Below are 11,463 nucleotides of genomic sequence, written 5' to 3' on the forward strand. Positions count from 1 at the left end.
TTGCTAAGATAGGGTCAGTTCGTGTTGTGATCTCTCTTGCAGCCATGTATGAGTGGCCACTATATCAGCTTGATATCAAGAATGCCTTTTTGCATGGTGACTTACTCGAGGAGGTCTACATGGAGCAACCTCCGAGGTTTGTTGCTCAGGGGGAGGATGGTAAGGTGTGCAGACTAAGGAAGGCTATATATGGGCTTAAACATTCTCCTCGAGCATGGTTTGGTAGGTTCAGTGAGGTGGTAAAGAAGTTTGGTATGAAACAGTGCAAAGTTGACCATTCTGTATTTAGTCATGACTCTCCGGGAGGAAAAATACTATTGGTGGTGTATGTAGATGATATTGTAATTACTGGGAATGATAACATTGGTATTGATAGGCTGAAGACTTATCTGCAGGATCACTTTCAGACAAAGGATCTGGGTAAACTGAAATACTTCTTGGGGATAGAGGTAGCGAGATCCAAGTATGGGATTAACCTGTGCCAGAGGAAGTATGTGCTTGATTTGCTGGAAGAAACAGGCCTGTTGGGTGCCAAACCAGCGGAAACACCCATGGACACAAATACCAAGCTAAGCAGTGATATGGGTGAAGTGTTTGAAGACCCTGGCAGATGCCGACGACTTGTGGGCAAACTGAACTATCTAACCATTACCAGACCAGACATCTCATTTGCAGTTAGTGTGGTAAGCCAGTTCAAGCAAAAACCTCAGATTCCTCATTGGAATGCAGTTCTGAGAATTGTGAAGTATCTAAAAGGGGCTCCGGGTCACGGTCTGATATACAAGAGTGGGGGAAAACTTGAAATAAAAGGGTATTCTGATGCTGATTGGGCCGGTTCTATGTCTGATAGGCGGTCTACTACAGGCTATTGCACGTTTCTGGGAGGTAACCTGGTGACATGGAAAAGTAAGAAGTAGACGGTTGTGGCAAGAAGCAGTGTAGAAGCAGAATATAGGGCTATGGCACACACCGCTTGTGAATTAGTGTGGTTAAGGAACCTTCTACAAGAAGTAGGGTACAACATTAACACTCCAATGAAGCTCTATTGTGATAATCAGGTTGCAGTTCATATCTCCTCTAATCCAGTGTTTCATGAAAGAACCAAGCACATTGAGGTTGACTGTCACTTTGTGAGGGAGAAGGTGCTGAATGGAGAGCTAGACACTACACATGTTAATATAGGAAATCAGTGGGCTGACTTATTTACAAAAGGCTTGAGTCGGGGAAGAGTGGACTACATATGTAACAAGCTGGTGAGTATACTTGAGGGGAAGTGTTAGCGTAGGGGCATTTCTGTCTTTATACCTTGATTAATGTTGTTGATCTGTAATGTTGTGTTGGAACAAGTGCTCTTAACTTAAGTAAGGGCACATAGGTCTTTTCAGTTATGTTTTAATAATAATATAAATACTTACTGGCCGACTGGGAGAAGTCAAGTTGACTCTTTCAGTTCGAACCAGAATTCTTTCTTCTCTCTTTTTTTTTCTCTCTCTCTCTCTCTCTCTATCACCTTTTCTTCTTCTACATAACTGAACTCAGTCAGGTCGAACTCTAAGGCAGACCTGAATTCTATCAAATAACTATGGTTCTGATTGCTCTAATGTGCATAGACAGATAAACTAATTAAAAAATCTGCTTGGATTAGTTATTATTAACTCTTGTACCTCTAACCCAAGTCTTGGTAAGGATATCCATGTAATACAATGAAGAATATTCAGTTTTTTGCTTTACTTTGAAACAAGGGAACAAAAAATAGCCATATGAATACAAAGATAGATTATTGAATCTTTTTAAATTTTTGGCTTCTGCAAATAGGTTGGACAGAGCATTTCATTGTGAAGATAAACGAGGGTCAGAGTAGGTGAATTAGGTGCATGGCACACAAGTGCAATGCTATTTGTGATGCTGTAATAAGAAATCTAGTCAGTGCAAAGCATCCTGATTTTGCTTAGCGATTTGAACATTTTCTTTTAGAATCATCTATTGAGGACAATAAAATGGTAAAATGGTGCCCCAGTGTTCCTGATTGTGGTAATGCAATACGTGTTGAGGGAGATAAATTTTGTGACATTGAATGTCATTGTGGGCTACAGTTCTATTTCAGTTGCTCAGCAGAGGCACATTCACCTTGTTCTTGCCTGATGTGGGAGCTTTGGACCAAGAAGTGCCAGGACAAATCATAAACTGTTAATTGGATGGCAGTAAATACAAAGCCTTTCCCAAAATGTCACAAATTAGTTGAGAAAAATGGAAGCTGCAATTTAGTGATCTGTATTTGTGGACAAGTGAGAGTTCTTTTTCCCTTGTAATTTTTGTTTGTGATTTTATGCAAGATCTTGTGGTAGATTTCCAAGTACTTTCATTGCTTTCCTAATGTGAACTTACAGTTAAATTTTTACTAAGATTCCATGCTCATGCAAATTTGCATTTTCTCTAGAATTGATGTTTTTGGCTTATTGCCCACTAGCTCATCCAGGTCTAGGTTGATTTGCATTCTATCAACTATGCCATCCATAGCCCTTTTTTTTTCTATTTTTTGTTGGTAATTACACTTTGCAATGTGGTTGAGTATTATCTAGCATGGAAGCTCATGATGGATTTTTCATTCCCAAATCCATAATGATGTGTAAGCTACCAAATCTGTCTATGGTTGCTCATGGCCCAACCAGGAGTACCATGTATTTATGATACACTCATACCCTTAAAAGGTTGTAGGCTAATTGCTTAAGTATTCAGCCATAGGTCTACCTTATTTGTTGAAACTTGAAATTATGAATCAACAGCCCCTCAAAATGAATGTCCTAAAAGAATGGCTCCAGTAGAGTATTTGAAAGGGCAGTTGATTCTGATTTCTATGTGAATCCTCTTTGAATAAAACCATTTTTCTTTTTTTTTTGGGGGGGGGGGGCGCTGGGGGGAGGGGTCCATGCCAAGTTGTAGAGAGGGGCTCCAGTAGATTGAAATCTGCATAAGTAGTAGATGAGCCTTAGACATTTTTTACTAATACTCACCATAATCCCCCAACTTCCCCAAGGTACATTATTTAAAAATTACAAGAATATTCTTGATATAAAATAACAATTTTACCAGCCTTAGAAGAAAGAGCCAAAGGTTAGGTCAATATTTGGTTCACCCCTTCAAAGGTCCTCTTATGACAAGGACCAACATTGAACAAGAGCCCTTATAATTGTTTACTGTTCAATTTTTATCTTTAAAGATGATGGTTTTGATATTTTACATAAGAAATCAATGGTATAATGTAATTGATGTGATAGCAATCTAGGGCTTCCAGCTCCATCTATGGGTCATCTAGCTCAGAACCAAGATGCATTCTCAGAAGGGAATGTGCTTATGTTTTTTTCCCTATTAGGTTGACATTTGACAGTCTAGTGCATCTTGTTTGCATCATTCTTTCTACATCTAATCTGTAGATTTCTACCATCAGCTACTACCTCTCTTGTTATTAGGATTTTGCTTGACTAGAATGAAATTGATGCTCATTGTTTCTGTAGAGAAGATGGGGCATTTGGCCCATAGACTGTCATTTTATGTTATGTTATGTTTCTCTTTGTTGTGGGCCTTATTCTGGGCCCATACTCTGTAATAGTCTGTTTTTTGTATTTTCCTGCCCACCCAAGGGCCTCTCTGTAATTTGTAAAAGATTAACTTATTAATAAGATGTTTAGAGTGTTAGAGAGAGGTTATGTTCGAACCTCTTACTCTCTAACACTCATTGCCGCCAGCTCTCTCTTCTCTTCCTCTCTTGTTTGTTCATTTTCTGGTTTGCATCTAATATCAAACAGTTCCATACATCAAGTGGGCTGTTTTTCAACTTGGTATCAGAGCGGGTCATTGCTTGGCGTGTCCCTCATGTGGTTCTAATTCAGCCAACTACATGAGGAGGTTCTAGGGCTGAAAGTTTACAGTCATCCGCCTGGTTCTTGGAGGTCATTGGAGGGTGCCCAAGTGTCTACACACTTGGAGAAGGGTTCGGTGACCAGGAAGAATCAGAGAGCAAGTTGTTTGGCCTGATTTGAAATAAGAGAAAAGGACTTTCGAAATTATCTCAGAGAACAAGTGTTTGGCCTGGTTTATAGTTGAAACCAGAGACTCTCTTGCTGTAAGTCTTTTCTCAGTTCTTTGCTGAGTTATTTTTTTGTTATCTGGGAGGACTATTAAAGCATTCAAAACACCTCCATTCGGCCCACTGTTGCTGGACTGATTTCTGGGTTATTCTGGAAGTGTGGTTCGGCTGTTGTTGGGCTTCCAAACTGCTAAAAACTGATCTAAATTAAGTGGTACAAGCCTCTACTTAGTTTAGCTGCTTCTTGGACTTAGACGAAGTGTTCTTGAAGAGATTTCTGCTTGTTAACAGTGAAGTGTTGACTGTTGCATACATAGTGTTTGTAAAAAGTCCTGTTAGGTACTGTGGACTGTATTCTTTGTTCTCCTTGGGAAATTATTGTTGGGAACCAAGAATACATATTGTTTGGAGGCCTACTGATTGTTCCTTGAAGGCTGAATCAGGGTTTCTCCCCTTTGAAAGTGCTGCCACCGAACTTGGTTCTCACGGCTGTCAGTTCTGAACTGAGTTTGTGAGTTGTTTTGTTTGCTACTGTTTCAACTCAATCTGAGTTCTTTGAAATCAGATCACTTTTAAAGGCCTGCCGAAACCCTAATTGAAGCTGTTACATAATGGATTTCTCAGAAATTGAGAACAAGAGCACTGTTGAATATGGACATAATTTGGGAACTACAATTGATTCCTTGTTGGCTGTAACTACAGTTAAATTGGATGGAACCAATTATTTGGCCTGGTCACAATCCGTAAAAATTCATATTTGCAGTAGAGGAAAGTGGGGGTTTATCTCTGGGAGCAAGAAAGCTCCCCCGGAGGAGGATCCCTCTTATGAGAAATGGGTGCAGGAGAATTACACAGTGATTGGGTGGCTTGTGAACTCAATGCAGCCACAAATTAGCCAACATTACTTGTGGATGAACTCGGCTAAAGAAATCTGGGATAGTGTTGCAGAAACTTACTCCCAGAAGTTGAATGTTGCCAGAGCTTACAAACTGAGAAGTGATGTGAAGATTCTAAGACAGGGGGAGAAGTCACTTGCAGCATACTTCTCAGCCCTAAAATCTATATGGCAAGAAATTGATTTGATAGAGGCCGTGACATGGGATACCCCTAAGGATGCTGAAACATATAGGAAATTGGTTGAAAGGAATAGGGTCTTTGAGTTCTTGACAGGGCTCAATTCTGAATATGACATTACAAAGCAAAACATCATGTCCAAGGAAGATGTTTCATTGTCTCAAGCATATGCTTTGGTCAGCAGTGAGGAAAGTAGGAGGAAAGTGCAGGTTCAAGGGGTCAGTATCAATGATCATTTTGCAAATATGGGAATCAAACCCAAAGGAGTTACAGGAGCTCCCAGTGGCACAGGAAAGAAGGAGGTGGTGTGTGAATATTGCAAGAAGCTGAAACACACTAAGGACAAGTGCTAGAAATTGCATCACAGTCTTGTTCCTATCCGATTCCAGAAGAAGAATGACAATAGAAAGACAGGAAGCGCACATACTGCCACAAGTATAGATACAGAGTTTGAGTCTGCAAGTGCACAATTGGCAGCCATGAAAGCTGAATATGAGAAGTTTGGAAGGATGATCAGCCAGCTTGAAGGTGTAACTTCATCATCCAACCCTTCTGAAAGTCCAGCCACTACTGCATTTGCTCACTCAGGTATAAGGGCTTCTGCTAACCATGCATCTACCTCAGGTAATCCCAAGACCCCTTGGATCATTGACTCAGGTGCTTCTGATCACATGACCAACCTTTCCACTTTGTTTGTGTCATATGATTTGCTTCCTGGCCGTGACAAAATCACCTTAGCTGATGGTTCTCTTGCCCCCATTTCTGGCAAGGGAACTGTCAAGCCTACAGACTCTTTACTTTTATCTTCCACTCTTCATGTACCTAAGTTAAATACCAACTTGTTATCTGTAAGTAGCTTGACCAAGTCATTGGATTGTTGTGTAACCTTTTTCTCTTCTCACTATGTGTTTCAGGACCTGAAATCTCGGAAGGTGATTGGGAGTGGCCATGAAGCGAATGGAATATACTTGCTTGACACCCCTGGCCAATGCTTTGATCATCCCAAGAATGTTGCTTTTGGTTCTACTTCTTCAGAGTCTGTCAGTCAAATTATGTTGAGTCATTGTCGGTTGGGTCATTTACCTTTTTCTGCTTTAAGTCATTTGTTTCCAAAACTGTTTAAGGGAGTCAGTGTGTCCAGTCTCAATTGTGAGTCATGTCAGTTGTCAAAGCATTGTAGAAAAAATTACCCTGTGAGCAATAAAAGATCCTCTTTTCTTTTTCATATTGTACACTCTGATGTGTGGGGGCCTTACCACTTACCCTCTATGGGGGGCTACAAATACTTTATCCTGTTTATTGATGACTTTTCTAGATTCACTTGGATATACTTAATGAAATCCTGAGACGAAGTCCCGAGACTTGTGAGGCAATTTCATGAACTTGTTTTAACTCAATTTGGTACCAGAATTAAGGTTTTCAAATCTGACAATGCAAAAGAGTATTTTGAGAAGAGCTTATCCTTGTATCTCTCTGACATGGGGGTTATTCACCAAAGCTCCTGTGTTAGAACCCCTGAACAAAATGGAGTTGCTGAGAGGAAAAATAGACATATTGTTGAGGTTGCAAGGAGCCTTTTATTTGCCTCACATGTTCCCACAAGATTTTGGGGTGATGCTGTACTTACTGCTACCTATCTAATAAACCGTATGCCATCCAGGGTTTTAGGGTTTAAATCTCCCTTCAGTCTTCTTCATCCAGATAAGGATCTCTTCCCAATTCCTCTTCGTGTGTTTGGTTGTACCTGTTATGTTCACATTCCAAGTGTGCAGAGACACAAGTTTGAACCAAAAGCCCACAAATGCATCTTCATTGGTTACTCCCCCACACAAAAGGGTTATTGTTGTTTTGATCCAAAGACTGGCACCAGACATGTTTCTATGGATGTTACCTTTGATGAACTTTCTCCTTTTTATGGTTCCTCTCAGGAAGGACATTGTCAACAGGGGGAGAGTCTGTCATAAGTTTTTGCTCTTCCCCTTCCTGTCCCAGTTCAGTCTCTTGACAAATCTGTATCCTCCCAAAATGAATCAAAGGAGGATCAGCCACTTCATTCTTCTTGTCCTAGTGCTCCTATCTCTTTACCTCCTCGTCCTACCCATAATCCCAAAGTGTATCAAAGGCAGAGATCCAGGAATGAGCAAGTGGTTTCCCTTACAACAGATGAGGCTCATACCCTCCCAATCACAGATGAGATAACAGGTATTGCTTCAGCTCCCTTGGAATCCTCCTTCCCAGATCTTGATGTCCCCATTGCTGTTAGGAAAGGAAATCGGAAGTGTACTGCACACTGCATTTCCAAACACCTTTCTTACGACCTACTTTCCCCTTCATATTGTGCCTACCTCTCTTCAGTTGCTTCTAACCCCATTCCTAGGTCTATATCAGAAGCTCTTGGGAATCCAGAATGGAGAGATGCCATGCAGGCTGAAATGGATGCTCTACATGAAAATGGTACTTGGGAGGTGGTGGATTTGCCTAAAGGGAAGGATCCAGTTGGATGCAAGTGGGTTTTTACCATTAAATACAGGGCAGATGGGACTATTGAGAGGTACAAGGCCAGACTTGTTGCAAAGGGCTACACACAGACATATGGGATTGACTATCTGGAAACTTTTGCCCCTGTTGCTAAGATGACATCTGTGAGGGTTCTTTTGTCTCTGGCAGCTCACTTTGATTGGCCTCTCTATCAGTTAGATGTAAAGAATGCATTTCTGAATGGTGACTTACATGAGGAGGTCTACATGTGTCTTCCTCCAGGAATGTATGGGAAAGATATGCAAGGAAAGGTATGTAAACTGAAAAATCTCTTTATGGCCTCAAACAATCTCCTAGAGCCTGGTTTGAGAGATTTAGAGCTGCACTTGTTAAATTCGGCTATGTTCAGACACAGTCAGATCATACTCTTTTTGTGAAGAAAAGTGGGTCTCTAGCAGTGTATCTCATTGTGTATGTTGATGACATTATAGTGACTGGTAATGATGCCTCAGGCATTCTGGGCCTTAGGTCTTTCCTCCGTACAGAATTTGAGATTAAGGATCTGGGGGAGTTGAGATATTTCCTTGGCATAGAAGTTGCCAGATCCAGGGATGGGATTCTTATTTCCCAGAGGAAATATGTCCTTGATTTGTTGTCTGAAACTGGCAAATTGGGTGCAAGACCAGCTGCAACTCCTATTGATATGAGTCACTAACTTTCAACTTCGGATGAAACTTTGTTGGAAGACAAAGGGGTCTTCCAGAGACTTCTTGGGAAGCTTTTGTACCTGTGCATGACTAGGCCAGATATTGTGTATGCTGTCAGTTGCATTAGCCAGTTCATGCATGCTCCTAGAGATACCCATATGGCAGCAGCAGAACGGATTTTGTGATATCTAAAAGGCTCTCCAGGAAAAGGAATTCTATTTGCCAAACATGGTCATCTGAAACTTGAAGCCTATACTGATGCTGATTGGGCTGGAAATATTGATGATAGAAGATCTACTTCAGGGTATTGCAGTCTGGTGGCTGGTAATGTTGTCTCTTGGAGGAGTAAGAAACAAACAGTTGTGGCTCGATCCTCCGCAGAAGCAGAATATAGAGCCATGGCACATGGAGTCTCGGAATTGTTGTGGCTAAGGTCCTTAATGGAAGAACTTGGGGTAAATCATGACAAACCCATGATGTTGTACTGTGATAATCAGGCTGCCATCAACATTGCTCACAACCCGGTACAACATGATAGAACCAAACATATTGAGGTTGATAGACACTTTATTCGTGAAAGAGTCTCCTCCGATGAAGTGTGTCTTCCATTCATTACTTCTGAAGGACAATTGGCAGATTTTCTCACCAAGGGCATTTCCAAGGGAAGGCTTCAACATGACACTGGTAAGCTGGGCATGATTAACATCTATGCTCAGCTTGAGGGGGAGTGTAGAGAAGATGGGCCATTCGGCCCATAGACTGTCATTTTATGTTATGTTATGTTTCTCTCTGTTGTGGGCCTTATTCTGGACCCATACTCTGTAATAGTCTGTTTTTTGTATTTTCCTGCTCACTCAAGGGCCTCTCTGTAATTTGTAAAAGATTAACTTATTAATAAGATGTTTAGAGTGTTAGAGAGAGGTTATGTTCGAACCTCTTACTCTCTAACACTCATTGCCGCCAGCTCTCTCTTCTCTTCCTCTCTTGTTTGTTCATTTTCTGGTTTGCATCTAATATCAAACAGTTCCATGCATCAAGTGGGTTGTTTTTCAACTGTTTCTTGATATTGATGCAGTTGTCTGTGTGGTGGAGCTACTGGTCGGGACTATGCATGATCTAGTATCAGTGGTCACAGCTGAGGTCGATACAAGGAAGATCTTGTGAAGAGAACTGAGCATGAAAAGCATGACCTGCATCAGTAATTTTGCATAGCCGTTACAAAGCCCATACAGATTCCTTTAAACTATATACCATGCTCAAGGAAACCATACAGGATAAGATTTCTATTTCAGAAAGCAAGCAACCAACACTGAAAGATTTCTCTTTCATTACAAGGCGTTATATGGTCAAAGTAATTTTGCATATATCCCTCAATTTGATGGTCACAATAATTGTCTTCAAAGCAAAACTGACTTGTTTATTCGATAATAGGTTCAGGGTGGTTTTGAATGTATCTTTGAGATAGTAACTTTTTTTGATCAATTTGAGATAGTAACTTCTACTAAAGGTGTTAGAATCCTAGTGGAAAGCTTGCGCTGTTCATGTGGAAAAGCAAAGATACAGAGCTATCATGTACTAGGCATTTATCTTTTCTATGTATTCTTCTATTAACAATTAATCCATTGTTAATGATAATGATCCTAGTATTATAGTTTGTCATTTTCCTCATTTGAGGTATGGAAACTGGGTGAGAACCCAATCTGTGCTCTCAAGGAGAAAGGATTAGCTGAATGCAATAGCTGTTCAGCAGGTTGTGGAACCAATGATAAAACTCCATGCCAATAATAAAATACGTGGGACCCATAACTATTTAACTTTTTACTGTGGTTCCATGTATTTTATAGCTGGCGTGGGGCATTATCATTGATTCACAGCCAGCTGAAGAGCCATCCCATTCAATTAACCTGAATTCCCTCTGGAGTGGGCAGTGTTGGAGCAGGCAGAAGTGCAAAGAGGTTCAGGATCTGCCACAGCAGCTGAATCCGAAGGTGTGTGCATCTCTGGATCAAGTAACGCAGTTATTGGTTGAATATGGGTTTAACTATGATGCCGGAAAGTCATGATACTGAAAAAACTTACAACCAATCAACCAATATGATAAAAGTAGGAACCAATCAGGTGGGTTTTTACCAAAATTCATGGGGGGTATGATTGCTCAAAGCCTTTCTGGTATCATGTCTTTCTGGCATCATAGATTTTTCCCGCAAATATAGATGCATCCAAAATTTAATCATGGATTTGGCACTCGGCAGAATGGAACGGTGAAATTAGATTCATGTAGCTGACCCATATAGTTGGGGAAAGGCTTAGATGATGATGATGATGGCTTGGTGAATAGTGATGACTATTGTTAGGAGTTCGGATCTCCTGCCAACAAAGTACGTTCCAGTACCCTACCAACGTCATGGTGAGATGTGCGGTGTGAGATCATTTTGGTAGGCTGTTGGAACGTGTTTTGTTGGTGGGAAATTCCAACTCTATTGTTAGAACATAACAAAAACAAAGGTGTAAGATCCAAAATAACCATCACATTAATTGAGTGCTTATAGTCATCAATCAGGTTTTCACTTGACAATCCTTGATCAAGGGAATCTCAGTTCACCATCTCTTAGATTCGGATGGGACTAAATGGTTGAACCAGTGGCCCGGTGATCTAGTGAGCTTTTCCAAGGAAGAATATGTATATACAGTTTGAAAAGAAGCTCCAACTCCTAGCAAACAAGTATACATGCGTTGTTGATGACCAAGTAGATTTTTACTACTGCAATGTTGTTGAAATATATGTGTTTTTTTTTTAAATATTGTTGAAATAGATGTTTTGCACTCCGCTCTTTCATAATCCATTCTAAAACAAAACAGAGAAATACCAATCAGATTATCTTTGAACCAGCAAGCATGCCCATCTGCAAAGGGTTGAATAGAAATTTGATTGAGTTTGGTTTGATAACTTTTGGGTTTTGACATCAAATTGGGTCCAGGTGAGGTTTCATTTTTGGTTGTTATGAGTTGGCCCTTAGCTTCATATTTGTATGTATAAATATTATATAAACATTTATATATGTATGTACGTGAAACTATGCATCTAATGTTTGCATGTAATTATATATCTATATGCATGAA

General features: G+C 40.4%; 1 pseudogene; it reads left to right on the forward strand.

The window, feature by feature from the left end:
- Window positions 1-1,874: 1,874 nt before the first annotated feature.
- On the forward strand, window positions 1,875-10,406 carry LOC148790052 (putative E3 ubiquitin-protein ligase ARI1; annotated as a pseudogene).
- Window positions 10,407-11,463: the final 1,057 nt, after the last annotated feature.

Source organism: Nelumbo nucifera, chromosome 8, assembly GCF_055504915.1.
Source record: "Nelumbo nucifera cultivar China Antique chromosome 8, China Antique-T2T, whole genome shotgun sequence".
In the NCBI taxonomy this organism is placed as follows: domain Eukaryota; kingdom Viridiplantae; phylum Streptophyta; class Magnoliopsida; order Proteales; family Nelumbonaceae; genus Nelumbo; species Nelumbo nucifera.